The 18,230-nt window shown below is 37.2% G+C and overlaps 1 protein-coding gene across 1 annotated transcript in view; it reads left to right on the top strand.

The window, feature by feature from the left end:
• Positions 1 to 8,074: 8,074 nt before the first annotated feature.
• The window catches only part of LOC140743648 (solute carrier family 7 member 14), a 214,305-nt gene continuing 204,149 nt past the window's right edge, over positions 8,075 to 18,230 (top strand). The window contains exon 1 of the mRNA XM_073075076.1: positions 8,075 to 8,212. The gene's annotated coding sequence lies outside the window, so the exon portion shown is untranslated. The remainder of the gene's footprint in view (positions 8,213 to 18,230) is intronic.

Genomic DNA, 18,230 nt, shown 5'->3' with positions numbered 1-18,230 from the left:
AAGTCTCCTACAACTGATCATACAAAAGAATTATGTCTTAATGAAAATAGTTCAACCAAAACATTAGGTTTAGGTTGGTTTCAGTCCTCGGATACGCTTCATTTTACTACGAGAATTGATCAAAACGAAAATCGTGTAACCAAACGCGTTATACTTTCGATTATTTCACAAATTTACGATCCATTGGGTTTGTTAGCTCCTTCGATTATAATAGCAAAAATACTTTTACAAAAATTGTGGTTATGTAAATTAAGCTGGGATGACCCTGTACCCCATGATATCGTAATAAAGTGGCAAAAATTCTTGAATACGCTTAAACATTTACAGAATATTCGTATTCCTCGACACGTTAAAGGATTAATTACAAAATACACGGATCTGCACATATTTACGGACGCGTCGCAAGACGCCTACGGTGCTTGCGCGTACGTTAGTACCTACGACGACGATTCACCGGTCACAGTCAGGTTACTCGGTGCTAAGAGTAAAGTCGCGCCAATCAAACCCGTCACAATCCCTCGAGTTATGCGGAGCGTTAATTGGTGCAAAATTATATCAGAAAATTATCAGTTCATGGAAATCGCACTTTGATCATATATATTTTTGGTCTGACTCCACTATAGTTATAAGTTGGATTAAAATGTCACCTAACCTATTGAAACCATTTGTTCAGAATAGAGTAGTCCAGATAAACGAATTGACCGGTGAGTTGCCGTGGTTGCATGTCGCTGGCAAGGACAACCCGTCTGATCTTTTATCTCGTGGTTTACCGCTCGATGCGTTACAAAATTCGAATATCTGGTGGTATGGGCCAGCATTTTTACGAGAACATAAATCTAATTTTATACAAAGTAATAAGGGCGATGTTATTAATAGTAATGATTTACCAGAATTAAAGTCAAATGTAACTTCATTAATTTCACATTCAAATAATGTTAGCGTATTTACCTTTGAACGTTTTTCAAATTTTAATCGTATGAGGCGCGCAGCAGCCTACGTTTTCAGATTCATTAATAATTCACGCATTAAAGTTCGTTCAAATCGTACAACAGGTCCACTAACAAGTGATGAGTTGAACAAGTCTACCATAGTCCTGGCGCGCTTGTCACAACAAATATCATTTCCTGATATTCATAACGCTTTAATAAATAACCTGCCTGTCACAAAAATGCGGAATATATCTAGTCTAGATTTATTTTTAGATTCCGAGCACCTTATTAGAGTGGGAGGTAGATTAAGAAATTCAGATACTTTCTCTTTTAATAAAAAACATCCTATATTGTTATGCTCTAAACATATATTTACACAACTTATATTTAAATTTGAGCATAAACGTCTTCTCCACAGTGGACCTCAGCTACTTCTAGCTACGGTTAGGGATAGTTGGTGGCCATTGAGGGGACGCGATTTAGCTAGGAAAACGATACGTCAATGCACTTTTTGTACTCGGCAGAGGGGCAAGGTGATGCGCGTTAAAATGGGTGACTTACCGAGCGAAAGATTAGAGCCAGGGTATCCATTCCTACGTTGCGGAGTAGATTACGCTGGGCCCATGTTCATATTGAACCGCAAGGGAAGAGGCGCAAAACTAGAAAAATGTTACGTATGCCTATTCGTTTGTTTTGCATCTCGCGCGGTACACTTAGAATTAGTCACGAGTCTCACTTCCGAATCATATTTATTAGCTTTAAAGAGGTTTATTTCTCGCCGAGGAAAACCCGCGGAAATATTTTCCGATAATGGTAAAACATTCATAGGCGCATCAAAGGAATTCTCAATTTTTTTAGAATCCAATAAAAATGATATTATAAATTATTCCGCTAATGAAAGCATTAAATTCAGTTTTATTCCACCTTACTCGCCTCATTTTGGTGGTTTATGGGAGGCCGGAATTAAATCGTGTAAATACCATCTTCGTCGGGTGGGAAACGCGAACCTCACTTACGAGGAGTATTCTACATTATTAGCACAAATTGAAGCAGTCCTGAATTCCAGACCCATGTATCCAATGTCCACTGATCCTAATGACTTACTCCCTCTTACTCCATCTCATTTCCTCATTGGTCAGCCGTTAGTCGCTCCTGCCAGCAGAGACCTCACCTCTGAGGCAACATCACGCCTGAACCGCTACGAACGCATAGAGCAAATGAGACAATGCTTTTGGAAACGCTGGTCGAAGGAATTTATCAGCGAACTCCAGACGCGGACTAAGTGGCAGACCAGTAAAGACACATTAACTCCAGGAACACTTGTGATCATAAAGGAAGATAATCTACCACCGCTAAAATGGCGCCTGGGAAGAGTTATACGAGTTTTTAGTGGACAGGATGGAGCTGCGCGTGTTGCAGATATTCACACATCTGGCGGAGTTGTCCAAAGAGCGTGGCAGAAGATATGTCCACTGCTCAGTGAAGACAAACATAATTAGCGTTTCTGTTTGTTGGAGGCAATTGCTCCAAGGCGGGGGGCATGTCTATGCATTTTTCATTGCCGCCAACATAATAACCGCGACGAAGAGTGGGAGAAAACGACGCGCGGCCATCTTAGCGATGATATTCATTCGAAAAAAGTAACCGCCTAAACTACATCGTAATTTGTCTTATAAGAAATAAAAACTCATGTTAAATAGTTATAAACTGTTAGAAAAATTATTCAAAATCGGGCGAGAAAGGGTGCTTCGACGGAGTCTTCATAGAAACAAGTAAGATCACAAACACTGACACTATAATTCTGATACAATCCACTAGGGGCGCTGATTGGAAATTTTATGGGCAAATACTCTGACTCTAATGTTTCATCTAATGCGTCATCTTTAATAAAAGTAAGTAAGATAAGTAATAAAACTAACAAGCGCGAATCTAAATCGAACATCATGTTTTAATAGGAGTAGAACATAATTAAATAAATTACATTTTTGGTAAACAACGCAACGTACGGAGCCTACATTCGCGAAAAACTGAACCCACACGCCATTTTTATTTGCCTGATAATTAATTTCTAATACGCACATAACTTTGAAAAGTCAGAGGTGCGTGCGTGGGATTTGAACCCTGGACCCCTCGATCGAGAGGCCGAGTTTTTTAACTATTAGGCTATCTCTGCCTTGTTTTACTTATTGACCTTTATTTTGACGAAAGGCAAATTTTTATACGGATCTGTAGATGAATTACGTAATTATACCTACTAAAATCCCACCGGTGGCCGTCTTCAGCGATATGTGAAAGACTCCGGACTGAAAGCGTAACATAACCAGAGTCCTCCGGGCGTGTTGCCTATTGGTCTCTGTCTATGTACGCATTTATGCTCACAAAATTTTCGAATGTTTACGACTGTATACGGCAGCACCTGGTGGTGATTGCCAGGATCACTGGTTGAACCGAGTCTACACGGATTTTCTTATTGACCTAAGAGTTTTTAACAATGGTACAGATGCTAAGCAACTACATATTTTGTATCTCCAAATTTTTTTCCGCTCAAAAACAAAAAAAAGTGCCGTTTAAATAGCAATGCAATTAGACATGGTTAGTTAGTTATCATAAAGTTAGGATTAAATTACTTAACTATTTTTAGATTTAAGTTATATTTATACTTTTAACATCAGTATTTTGTTTTTTAAAATATTTACTCTATTTCCGTATCTCGTCAAATTTCAGTCGGCTATTCGTAGCACTGCTACGATCGAAGGCATTGCTGCGTAGCACGTAAGATCATTGTTGTAGAGGAGCTGTATATTTTTTTAGTGTGCATAAATGTTAAGAAATTATTTATATACTATTTACCTTTGCTACGATACATTGATATAGTTTTATCATTGAATTAAAGCTTTGTTTTGAGTGATTATTTATAAGGTTGTAAGTGCCTAGCATTGGACTGTTTTTTATTAGGACAAGACCATTCTGAAATTGTACTGTGCACTATCTCATTGGCCCAGTACGACACCGGCGTGTACTTTCGTGCTGGCGTCTTTATGTATGTGTAATTGTGCATGTATGTGTCAGGTACTAATTGACATATACTTAATTAATAAGTTCAATATTTAAGGGTTAAAATTTGCCATATCCATGACGTTGGAAATAAAAAAAATAAATATATTTTGCGGTGTCATGGTCTGCGTCATTGCCGTGCAGTGTCGTGTTGTACGCTACTGTGCCGTGTCGTGTCGTACCATTAAAGAGGAGTCCATTGTATCACTTGTTCATTACATTTCACGCTTAAAAATAAAACCAAGTACCATAAAAATTGTATTAATTTCATAAACCACCAATCATTTATGTGTACGGGTTCGGTGAAACTGGCCGATCTTATATTTTCGGCACGATACGACCAACGATTTATTTCCGTTGACATGCTATACATCAAATCAGAAATTCGTTTGCTCCCAATTGTTCGATTTCCAAAAATAAATGTACTGGGAATGTTGTTACGTTATTAATCAATAATGTAGTTTTAATTATTAGTTGTAGTCATTAAATATTATCGGTATCATCGGGGAGGTTTAATGAGCTTTCGTTAGTAATAAATATTGGAGTAGCATGGCGGACTATCCACAACTCTTCTTTTTTGTACTACTTAAATTTTAACGGTAATATTACTTTGGTTTCAGAGGGACCGCCACATCTTTTTTTATTATTCTATGTTTTGGTGGAAAGGTTACTAAAGGAACGCTGGTGGGTTTAAATGTGCAGCAAATATCTTAGACCTCACGAGTAGCAACCTAACTGTAAGCGAATTTAGACTGTAGGTGAAACCCTGTTCTTGTCCCTGTAGTTCCGGGACTAGAATAGGGCTACGGTAACTCCTGCCTGTCGTAAGAGGCGACTAAAAGGGGGCTTCCGGGGTTGCTGGCGGCAAGAGTGGCAGCTCGAGCCGTCCAGTAAGCGATCCCGGGAAGGACGGCGGTATGTGTGGTCGCATACTGTCGTAAACACTACATGGTGTGGGAGGAGCGAAAACTGCTCCCCCAGGGTAGAGCTTGGAGGGCTCTGGTTGTGTTCCGTTGGAGATCCCGGAGTTCTCCAACAAGCGTTGAGGACGGCCACCGGGGGGTTTTAGTGCGGTAAAAATCCCACATAACCCGGCGTAGCTCCCACGTCGTCGGGTACCTTTTGAAGGTTTCCCGCTCGAGAAAAAAAGAAAAAGGTGAAACCCTGTTCTATGTGGAGTTGGTAACAGCTGCTCATGGCCGAAAGTGATCAATCATCAGTCGGTCGGTGTGCTATTTTGGTATTTTGATCTTATAGAAAAAAAAACTAACAGTTGCCAGTAAAGGTCCATTCACATCACATGTGACTTGCAGACAAGGTTTAGAGCACGCGCGGCGGTGGTCATAAATGACGGTTTATTAGTTCTTTTATAAGCGTAAACCCAACAGCATTTTGAGAACAAGCCCCCCAGACTTTAACATATTCACATCAAACATCGCTAAATGTATATGTACTATGTTTTCTTATATAGGAATAGCCGAGCATGCAGTCCACTTGATCCTAAGTGGCTACTGCCGCCTTAGAACATTTGTAATCATCCCCAGTTAAAATGTATTATAACGAATAATCAAAGTTTTCACATAAGCGGACTTTCTCTACATTGAGTTTAACTTTGTGCGAATTTTGGTAGACACAGCGAGTTATTTCGTAAAAGAATTACATACCATACAGGACTTTAGTCGCCTGACCTTTGTAAAGTTAAAAAGCGGCGGTTTTAGCTAGGTTTTCGCTTTTTTAAACATACCTAAATTTACAAAATAAGAACAGCAGACGAGTGTGCAGTCTATTTGATGGTAAATGGTTACAGCCGCCCATGGACATCTGTAATCTGCTTCAATTTCTGTTTATGTAAGTGATATATTACACGAAAATGGGAGAAGACGCTGGTTCTTGAAACACAGTTTCGACTAACTCAGGGACCAGAGGCTTCAAACTTCTGAAATGTACTTACAATTTTATGTCAATAAATTTAATATTATTATTATTATAATCATCTCCAAAATAAGATTAGATTCCTACGTAAGGTCGGCCACAGATGTTACGCCTGAGGATTGAGCTGAAATGCCTCGGAAAACTATGTATGTCTCGCTTACCAAGCTAGAACACAGCGGCTAATAATAGACTGTTTTTTATTCTAGATGCCTTAACTGGAGTGTTCACTTTTATAGGTGCATCCATAGATTAGTAAAGATTACTCACGCCTAACAAGAAAATGAACCCAGTTTTGAGAATTGAAATAGTTGCGTAAAAAAGTTTTGCCACGTCTCCGTGCTAAAATGTCCCTAAAATATTTGAAATAATTATTTATTTATTACGTAAATTACGTAATTATTACGTAAATTAGTTATTTATTCGTAAATTTTCTCTAAAAATGTTTTTATTTGTCAAGGATTCAAAAAAAGAACTTACTAAAATAAGCCATTTGTGGCTTCATTCAATTTCAAGGCGGCGAAGTATCTTTACTAATCTATGGGTGTATCACACACATATTAACTCCTAACATTATTAACATATTGTTAGGAGTAGGAGTAGGATGGTAAGAGTAATAAAATTTAATTGTCCAATGCGGGTATTCTTTAAAAGTGGGTGTATAAAAGGTCACTATCTATAGTTGATCGTCTACTGGGTAGTTATTTTCCGATTTGTGGAAAGAACGTTACTCTGCCAGTTTTGTTGCTAATTTGCGTTTAATTGTGTTTCTGTTAATTTATTTTGTAATTTTAAGATTCTCGGCTACTAAAAAAGTTAGTTTTTAAATAATTTCTTGACGAGGTTCCTAACAATATATAAAATAGGTAATAAGAAGTTTGCGTAAGTCAAACGCTTTACTGAACAGGCAACTTTCGTCACACTGACAATTTTTTAAAACCGTAACAGTACTCTAGGTATGAGCTTTTATGTTTTTTACAAAAATCGGCGCCCCTAGCGGAATGTATCAGAACTGATTGGAAATATATGGGAAATGCGGAAACAAAAACAAAAACAGTCATTTTTATAAAAACGTAAAAACTCATACTAAGGGTCTGTATCCTTAGTATGAGTTTTTAAATGGTCTTGAGCTTATATTTTCACGTAGAAATGATAATTCGATTGGAACAGTGCCGACGAGGGCAGCGAGGGAATGGGGCAGCCTGTTGCTGATGAATCATTCTGTCTACACATTGTCGACTATATTCTACGATTGTGACTTTTAATCACGCGGTAACGAATACGTAAATTAGCTCTAAAATAATGGACAATAAATTTAATGGACAAGAAATCAAAGATTTCATTCGTAGTCTCATTTCATTGTCTTACGTTCATATTACTAATTATCTATGGCTTATTTGACATAAATCGAAATTGGACCGTCTGGTAATTGATATATATATTAATCTTTGGGTAGTAAAATATAGGATAGATTGATCAATTAATAATGTGATAAGTGATCTATATCATCTTTGTTTTAATAGTAGATGAAACGTGAGCATTATTATCGTAGCACTTTCGTAGCAAATTTCCCTAATCATGTTCTACAATATACCGCTACGAAAAATCTATGAAATATGTTTTATAACACTGAGATTTTTTTTCGGATACGCGCAATCAGTAACAAAAATGTAAGACAAGACGGAAGGATCCGAAAATCTCTTAACCCATGATGAATAATAAATATTCTATTCTCTAAAGTGCTTAGTAGGAAACTAAGATAGGGCCTTATATAAGCTTAGACCCCCGTGTTCTTGATTTGTTACTAAACTTGATGCTTCTAATGTAATTACTAAAACAATCCTTATTTTGGGAAGGCTCTTACTGTCCGCCTAAATATATTTGTGTCAGTTGTCTTTGGAGGCCTACACGAACTTTGGGAAATCGATCGCTGGAAGTTTGGGGAGGTACCAATGCGTTGCATGGGCGGTGATGGATCAGTTGGAGCCGGATCCATCACTTGATCATCGATCGGGTGGATAGTGAGAATAATGACAGATGAATTGTTTAAAGGTTCCTCACATTTTGGCAACGGTGCGCGGTGGGCGGACGCGGCGTATTGGGGGTGTTGGCGGCGGCGGGTAGTGCGGCGCGCGCGGGGTCGATAGCAGTGTGGAACGCTCGCTCGAGGTGGAGAGTCGCTCGGCAGACGCTCCGCGGTCGGCACACGCTGACGACGTGCGCCACGCGCTCCGGTCCTCGCTCTAACGAACCTTCGGCTGTCAGCAGTTCAAAGGGAAGGCCCGAAACGCAGCGTCCAAGTGAGTGACTAATATATTATTTTTATATAATATTTTTATTACTTTTAATTTATTTTTTATTACTTTTTTTAATTATTATTTTTTATTTAAAAAGTACTGTTGAAGGTGTTAAATTAATTTTAGATAAATATGCCAGCGTTCTGATTGAAATGCAAATAAAAAACTCAAGGCGTTGCTTCAGAGGTCCTTGTACAATTTTCGTGTTTGTCAACCGTTTAAGTTAATTTGTTGCAGTACCGCGCCGCAACTTTACTGAAACTATGCGCAGCGCTCTAGAGCTTGCGTAAATTTCAATTTCAGCGAACTTACTTTCACTTTCGAATGTCAGGTTTCCCAAGTTAAATAGATATTAAGGATCCTTTTTTAATAAAAGTGGGCAAGATCGCAAGCAACGAGGTGTTAACTTCTTTATTTAGATCCTATAAAATGTCTAATTGTGCCCCATAAGACCTTAATTATTACGGATAATAAGGAGTTTTCGTAACTCTAATTTTACAAAAAGCTTAATTTTGTATAAATGAAACAGTGACAACTTTTTGCACATTTCATGTATCATAAAGAAAATAGGCTTGCATTGCGTTCATTTTACATTTAAATAATGATGTGCCTACATAAATCCTTATTTTTAAATGCCTATATAAATCCATATTTTTGCGTAATAAGATTTAAATTAACGTGGAGCTTTCGCTAAAGTGATAAGCAGATTAGTGGTTTGAGGCAGCAAAATGTGCCACATTACACAAATATTTTAACAATTTGTTTTCAGAATTTCCTTGGTTTTCTTTCGTATATTTTCTTATTTTATTTTATGTGTTTGCTTTGGTTTTGATTATTATATGTTATTTTGTGTGTCTGTTTTTATTTTTGTTATTTATTTTATTTTTATATTATTTCGCCGAAGTTTTCTGCAAACTCAGCATATTATGAGTATTGTTGCGAATATTTTTTACATCGTGTCAACTTGTTGCTAAGCGACAGTTGTGACAGCGTGTGCTTTATACATTTGTATAATAATAATTTCTATTTTTAAGTCTCGGCTGACTTTGGTAAGTTATTTTTTATTTTTGCTGCAAAGTAATTTTAGGTGGAAGGAATTTCGCTGCGTTACTGCCACAATTATTGCAGATTCTACACTTCATTTCGTTCTAAGGTAAAGTAAGGTAAACCTATATGAGCCATTTCAACTCAAGCTCCGGGAACAACGGTATATCTGCGATCGTCTTCATTTTTTTCTAATTGAAAGTAGAAGTCGCAAACGAGTATAGTGTACCTGATAACAAGTGGCCACTGCTGCCTTTGGAGATCGATAATCAACCCCAGGTAAGGTTAGTCATATCTGAGGGAGGCCACAGATGCGCCCTTACAAATCTTTCATATCACTGTAATCTGCTCTAAGGAAAGGTACAACAAACCTATTTATTTGATATATTTCAACATAGTCGGCGGAGCATCGTGTATGATCGCCTATAGGTAAAACTTCGTTCAGTCTTAAGCCGCCTGTAGATAAGGTAAGTCTCATTATTATGAACCTGTTCTAATATGTAATCCGATGTTAAGACGCGATTTACTACGAACGTGTGTCCTTATTGAGAAGATGTCTGTTTGCATTCTCCAATAGGACCATTAAATAAAACAAGCATAAAATCAGTATTAAAATCTAAGAAACCACGTACTATCCTGTAGGATTATAAAGGTTACTAGACAATAATCCCATATTAGGATTATCAATTGAAACTAGGTGCTACATATTCATACTTAATAATGAAATTTGGAGCAGAAGTCCAAATTCGTCTTTTATATGTCTGGCTGGTTTCTTATTGAACGTAGACGCTTTGCGTGGGTGTAATGGTGACCCGCGTTATAGATACGAAGATAGAATTATATTTTTTATTATTACGTAGTCAACAACCTAGTGCAACAGCGAACATATTCATAATAATGCATAAAAGAATTGGTCAAGCGCCAGTCGAAGTCGCATACGGAGTGTTCCGTACCACCAAAATTTCAATTTTTAGATTTTGTTAAACTGTGTGAAGAAAATATATAATATAGCAATAAAATATTAGAAGCGTGATACAGAATTCTAAAAAATGTCTACTACTATCATATCACAAGCAACTTATAATCCTAAATATCTTTAACATTACCAGCAAATCAAGTCTTCCTAAACAAAAAAATCCTCATAATTTACCGGAAAGCACTGTTTTTTACGTCTATAAACTTTTCGTTGTAATTAGTACTAATTTCGTTTTTCACTCTGATGTCCGAGATTAGAAACCAATAAACACTTGCTCTAACGGCATCCGCACGATGCTTAAGGGCGCTTTTCCTGTCACGCATACTAACGCACGAGCGTACCAGCGCTCATGAATTATATTAACTCGACATAGTTTTCTTACCAACAGCGTGCTTATGGGTGTGTGATAAAACGCAAGTGGCACGCATGCGGGTAAGACGCGTGCATTTCAATCTACCAAATCCGTGAAATCTATTAAACCACACAAAGCCAAGGCCAAACACAAAGCAGTGCCAGAATAGAAGAGGCTCGGCAGAGAAAATTTCTGAAGACTTACTTCTAAGTTTTAGAATGTTATAACTAAATATTTTTTTTCTACAAATATTCAAACTAATCACACGTACAGACACAATAGCGTCTGATTTATTATTAGCAGACATTTTCCTTCCTTTTCATTATACGGACAATTTGCTCAGTCCGCACATTTCATATTTAGAGGTTCATTTTGCCAGGAAACCAAACCTTGGAAGTCCGTCTTAATATAATCCGAGAAAATAAATACATCTCATTTATATTCTGGTAATATTTTTTCTAGTGTATATTTTGAAATCCATTTCAATATTTACTCGTCGTAAAATAATATAAGAAAGTAAAAAGGCGGTATTTATTAAAAACCTGTAAAAATGTTTTCATAATAATTTTATGACTTAATAAGCTAAATAAATGATATACCTATATGTTTATATAGATTTACATATGGATCACATATAATTGTATGTTATACACAAACAAACATAGAGTTTATCATTCAATCTCCTAACTGATTGCCCATCGAACCTAGAATTAAGAATGTTCCCTGTCAAATAATTCGCTGAATATCCACGTGCGCTTGGCGCACGTGACAAGAACAAAAATCTATCAAGAATGATAGCATGCAAATGACACGAGCATGCTAATATTAATCATTTACTGCAAAAGGCGACGTTAATTAAAAAAAATACAATACATTACAATACATTTATCTAATTCTTAAAAAAACATTTCATATTTTATTCCGTTTCAGACTATTTGACAAATTATTAACTACGAATTAACAGAAATACTACTTCTATTTTTATAATATTATAAGAAGAATCATAAAGGATAAATGACTATAATCTACTAATAATCAATAAACAGTACAACCTTTAATTCCTTTTCCTCTTTTAATACTCTTTGTGCACTAAACCTTAGAGCATTGAATAAGTTAAAGGTAATAGGCAATTTACCTACACTCCCGTTCTCCTTACGTGTGAAAACACTAGAGCCGTAAAAGACTAGAGTGATTATTACCCCACCTCAGGGTGAGTCGTAAAAGTTTACCAGAAATGACGATAATCTTAAAGAAGCTGCTTTACTACTAGGAAACTAGCGTGCACTCGCACTATAGCTTATCGACTTCTTATTATCGACTTATTAATCGACAACTTATCGACAATTGGCCAAGTACAAGTGGTACTCGCACGGAGGTTCAGTACCACCAACATTTTCATATTTTTATTGTTAGTATTTTTTGTTATAGTAAATGGTTACTATAACAAAAAATATATTTCAATAAATATACTTAATTTACTTCAATGATGAAGTAAATTCAATGTGAAAATTTGTACTCTCTACTTATTGCGGTTCAATAGATAAAGCAAAAACATCGAAACGTAGCGGCTTCTTGTGGCTAAAAATGTTTTTATTTGTCAAGGATTTAAAAAAAGAACTTACTAAAATAAGCCGTTTGTGGCTTCATTCAATTTCAAGGCGGCGAAGTAACTTTACTAATCTATGTTCTGTACATGAAATATATTTCCAAAATAACTATCAGGGGGTGATTAGGAATCGATACTGATGCCAAAAATACAATCAGTAAAATTGTTGTCTGTCTGTCTGTCTGTCTGTCTGTCTGTCTGTCTGTCTGTCTGTCTGTCTGTCTGTCTGTCTGTCTGTCTGTCTGTCTGTCTGTCTGTCTGTCTGTCTGTCTGTCTGTCTGTCTGTCTGTCTGTCTGTCTGTCTGTCTGTCTGTCTGTCTGTCTGTCTGTCTGTCTGTCTGTCTGTCTGTCTGTCTGTCTGTCTGTCTGTCTGTCTGTCTGTCTGTCTGTCTGTCTGTCTGTCTGTCTGTCTGTCTGTCTGTCTGTCTGTCTGTCTGTCTGTCTGTCTGTCTGTCTGTCTGTCTGTCTGTCTGTCTGTCTGTCTGTCTGTCTGTCTGTCTGTCTGTCTGTCTGTCTGTCTGTCTGTCTGTCTGTCTGTCTGTCTGTCTGTCTGTCTGTCTGTCTGTCTGTCTGTCTGTCTGTCTGTCTGTCTGTCTGTCTGTCTGTCTGTCTGTCTGTCTGTCTGTCTGTCTGTCTGTCTGTCTGTCTGTCTGTCTGTCTGTCTGTCTGTCTGTCTGTCTGTCTGTCTGTCTGTCTGTCTGTCTGTCTGTCTGTCTGTCTGTCTGTCTGTCTGTCTGTCTGTCTGTCTGTCTGTCTGTCTGTCTGTCTGTCTGTCTGTCTGTCTGTCTGTCTGTCTGTCTGTCTGTCTGTCTGTCTGTCTGTCTGTCTGTCTGTCTGTCTGTCTGTCTGTCTGTCTGTCTGTCTGTCTGTCTGTCTGTCTGTCTGTCTGTCTGTCTGTCTGTCTGTCTGTCTGTCTGTCTGTCTGTCTGTCTGTCTGTCTGTCTGTCTGTCTGTCTGTCTGTCTGTCTGTCTGTCTGTCTGTCTGTCTGTCTGTCTGTCTGTCTGTCTGTCTGTCTGTCTGTCTGTCTGTCTGTCTGTCTGTCTGTCTGTCTGTCTGTCTGTCTGTCTGTCTGTCTGTCTGTCTGTCTGTCTGTCTGTCTGTCTGTCTGTCTGTCTGTCTGTCTGTCTGTCTGTCTGTCTGTCTGTCTGTCTGTCTGTCTGTCTGTCTGTCTGTCTGTCTGTCTGTCTGTCTGTCTGTCTGTCTGTCTGTCTGTCTGTCTGTCTGTCTGTCTGTCTGTCTGTCTGTCTGTCTGTCTGTCTGTCTGTCTGTCTGTCTGTCTGTCTGTCTGTCTGTCTGTCTGTCTGTCTGTCTGTCTGTCTGTCTGTCTGTCTGTCTGTCTGTCTGTCTGTCTGTCTGTCTGTCTGTCTGTCTGTCTGTCTGTCTGTCTGTCTGTCTGTCTGTCTGTCTGTCTGTCTGTCTGTCTGTCTGTCTGTCTGTCTGTCTGTCTGTCTGTCTGTCTGTCTGTCTGTCTGTCTGTCTGTCTGTCTGTCTGTCTGTCTGTCTGTCTGTCTGTCTGTCTGTCTGTCTGTCTGTCTGTCTGTCTGTCTGTCTGTCTGTCTGTCTGTCTGTCTGTCTGTCTGTGTTTTTTATCAACGCAGCCATAGAAGTAAATACCTTATGAAAATTGGAACTGTATACCATATATTCTAGTGAATCATAATATCACTAGAAAAAGCGAAAAACTCAAAAATAGCGGTTTCTTGTATGGTGATTTCAATTTTTATAATTGTTTTGTTAATTATATGTTTTAGTATTAGTTATTACGATAGCCACCGTTATGAAATAAGCTTTGTAAAAAATTCAAGTGTCTATCTACTACGGTTCAAGAGATAGAGCCCAGTGATAGATAAACGGACGGAGAGAGCGACAGACCGTGAAGGCTAATAATAGGGTTCCGTTTTACGCTTTGTGTACGGAACTTTAAAAATCATATCAAAAAAATTCGAAAACATCCCTATTCTTATTTGTATTGACAAATAAGCAAATTTAACGAAAAATGAAAAAATACCTATAATATATAGCATCATTTAACAATTTTTTACAGAATTGGAATGAAAATTTCACTAGAAAGAGATTCTCGCAGATTCAATAAACAAATCCGTTAAGGAAGAATTTTGAAATACCTTTTGTTCTAAACACATAGTTTGATACTTATTCTCTAAGAATAGAGAATTGGGTACTTGTTGCTGTATGACGTTGATAAGGGTAATCAAATGTAATAAATGTAGTAATATTTCAACTGGACAAAGGCCGCTACAATCTTGTATGTAAAGTAATTTGAACGCACTGCTGTGACAATCGTAACTGGATAAATGTATTATAAATTCGTTTGCTAGAAGAAAATATTGTCCTGTTAGAAGTATTATATATATCGAAGAGGAAAAAATATAAGTTTTAACATAATCTATTGCATTTAAAAAAAAAAACCTAAGTTAAAATAAATGTTATCTCTTTTAGGGTTAAGTATCCGAAAGATAAAAGCGGAACACATCTAAGTTAACGAACTCAGTTAAGCGGAAGACAGACTCCGCTTAACTGAGTTCGCTTACAGACAGACGTCTGTTCGTCTGTCCGTCCGTCGCAGGGCTCTATCTCTGGAACCATAATAGATAGACACGTGAAAATTTTACAGACTATGCATAAATAATAACTGATGTAACGACAAATACCAAAAATAAAGCCAGAAAATAAATGTGGGTCGCCATACAAGAAACCGTTATTTTTGTCATTTTTCGTCTAAACTTTCACCTTCACCGTAGAAAAGCAGATATTTATACGGATTTTGTTTATAACTTTACTTTTCTAATTCTGTTATATTCGGAGGTGATAACAGTCCATCGATTACAGTGAATATTCAACAGGTGTTCTGTACGCCCGTTGATATTAATAACAATTATATAAGTACAGTATTTCATACAAACTTTCTTACGTAAGTTAATACAAACAAGCTATAATATGCTATAACTGCAGATGTACTGCCAGGTGCATGTTCGTAACCTTCGCCAATTTAGACGTCTATAGTGTGTCAAGTGCATGATTAAACTCAATTTGATTTAAGTGGATGATACTCGTCCTTTTGTTACGATCTATTTGAACGGTGGGGATATTTCGTATTACCTTGCCTTCGAGTGCATGACACGATGCAGTATAGTGCAAGGTCGGGAGGTCAATAACGAACTATTTCTGACGCGCGGGTCTTCATCCACACGCGTGTCGTACACGCATATATATATATATATGAGTATGAATTAGAGTTCTTTTTTTCTAACGCGCATGTTTGTGGCCGTATGGGTGCCGCATGCAAACACATACTTTCCTGTCATATAGGTTTCCTGTCATTAGGTCTGCACGCTTGTCCCACATGAATGAAGGGCTTTTTTCTTGTGAGATACACACATAGTCATAAAGAGTCTTAACACACTGTCTTTTAGTGACGAACTTTTCCTGTCACACGCGTTTACACCAGCACCCGCTCGCATAGACTCAGTCATAAAGGGCCCTAACTCACTGTCTCTTAGTGACCTGCGTAACTTTTTTTTTTGTGAGTAGGGGGAAACCTTCAAAAGGTACCCGAGGCCGTGGGATCGACGCTGGGTTATGTGGGACTTTTACCGCATTAAAACCCCCCCGGTGGCCATCCTCGGCGTTTGGTGGAGAACTCCAGGATCTCGAATGGAACTCAACCAGAGTCCTCCTAACGCGATGCCCCCATTGGGCTTTGCCCTGGGGGAGCAAGTAATTTACGCTCTCAAATCACCTGGTGATGACAGCAAATCGCTGTCCTTCCCGGGGTCGTCTTGCTGGACGGTTTGAGCTCCCACTCATACCGCCCGCAATCCCGGAAGCCCCGTTTAGTCGCCTCTTACGACAGGCAAGAAATACAAGTGACGGGATCGCGTTCAGTTAAACGTCAGGTTTATCCATTTTCGTCATGTAACTTCTGTGATCGTTAAGATAATGGGTTGTCGCGCGTGACACTTTAGATGACAGGGTTTAGGGAAGTTGCGTAATTTGTAACACGACAGCAATGCAAGTATAGTTCGTTTTAAGAAGATTGATGCACACATATTTTTAAATCTTTAATAACATTTTATAGGAAAACAAAAACATAGAAATTATATTTATGCAAAATTTCACTTGGGTCGCATTTTTGTAGCTTGGTTTAAATTCTAACTTAAATAGACAGATAGACAGACGTGTGGAATTTTACGAAATTACATACGTATTTTGGATTCAGTACATTGTATAGGCAGTAGACATTTTAAACCTCGCCTCGAACTCTACTCGCCATTTTGCAATAAACTAAGAAAATGTAAGATATTTTGCAATTACACACAGACACTCCAATACCATTTGTATATGTAGGGTCCATCGATATAAGATTAGTGCGTGGGCACTTGTCCCGTGGGAAACCGGTAATGAGTTCAGCGTTGCGTTGATGGGTAATAATAAAATCGCAATACTTGTCGATTTAGCTGTCAACGTTCCGAATAGGGATACAGAAATAAGATAAATTCGACGGGTGTGAAGAGAAAAATATTGACTCTCATTATAAGTAAGCGTGTTCTATATAATATATCAAATATCAAAGGATGTCGAATTATATATTCGTCTACGTAGGGAATACAATCCCTTAAATATGAAATAGCATAAATATTATTATTTTCTCAATATGATTATCATACTTGTAGTCCTACTTCAGTCTCGACGGTATAATAAATTTACGTCATATTATTTTTGACATGACTTCATTTTAACACGCTTTTATTAGCTTGGGTTGTATCTATGTATATATGTATGTATGTAACGGAAACTTAGAGCTTAATTTTTACCCATTTTGAACGGTCCGATAAATTTAAAATTTTGAACAATTATCAACAACCGATGACAATACACTATTTTCATAATTTTATTCCAGTTACCTCATCATGATCGTCTGTAATCAATATTAACGATTTTCCTTGTGCGATTTTAGCGTGGTTTTTGTTTTTAAACTATAATTATCGACTTCGCATTTTCACTGCGGACATAGCACCGCTACACCAAGATTCTAGCGTAAAGTAGTTCTGCGTTACACGTTACGTTTAATTATTATATTCTATTAGGATTCAATGCGCAATAACGGCACTCAAAAACATCGCAAAAAATTAAAAAATCCAAACACATTAAGATGTGCCTTACCTGGGTTAGAATCCGAAACCGCCGATCTACTAACTAACCTCTATCGCCTATACATTTATTTATATTCCGAACTTGTCTATATTACAAATTCTGATTTAAAATAAATATTATATTGGTCTCAATATGTGCCTCGTAATTCATCAGGTAATAAGTTTCTCTGAAATGTATATTTGAGATGAGCAGGAGAATATTTGATATGGATTTATTTTCGCCAAAACCTGTTGTATTAGTATTACAATTTCGCTCTTCAAGAGTATTTGGCGGTAAGGCACTTTTTAGAATGTAATTAAAATAAATTCGCGTTAAATATGAGGAATAGAAAAGAAAATATTTATTTATAAGAGGAATTTTGGAGGCGTAAGCTCTATTAAAGGTGAAATAATCTCATTTTCTATTAAATGTTTCTTATTCCAGAGTTTTATTTAATTCTTGTGGTTTACTTTATTTTTCATAATATGAAAATATACGACATATAATATCAAAACTGTAATATTACTTTTATTAAAGCAATATGCGATAGGCGATTGAAAACACATGTTAATAAATTGCTTTTCAGCTTTAAGCTTTTAATGCGGTTTCTTTACTATGAAACGCAATAGCTTAATCTTATATATAAAATTCTCGTGTCACAATGTTAGTTACCGTACTCCTCCGAAACGGCTTTACCTATTTTGACCAAATTTAATATGCATATGCAGTAGGTCTGAGAATCGGTTACTATCTATTTTCATACCCCTAAGTGATAATGGTTGTTGACTCTTAACATTTTTTTTATTTATATGACAACACAACGTTTGCCGGGTCAGCTAGCCGTTTATAAAGACATTGACAAAATCTATGAAATCTATGAACTTTTAATTA

Source organism: Epargyreus clarus, unplaced genomic scaffold (assembly GCF_041222505.1).
Source record: "Epargyreus clarus isolate Ecla_fem2 unplaced genomic scaffold, WU_Ecla_fem_2.2 ptg000007l, whole genome shotgun sequence".
NCBI classification, from domain to species: Eukaryota; Metazoa; Arthropoda; class Insecta; order Lepidoptera; family Hesperiidae; genus Epargyreus; species Epargyreus clarus.
The sequence above is the reverse complement of the archived record's forward strand: the minus strand, read 5'-3'. Positions and strand labels throughout refer to the sequence as shown.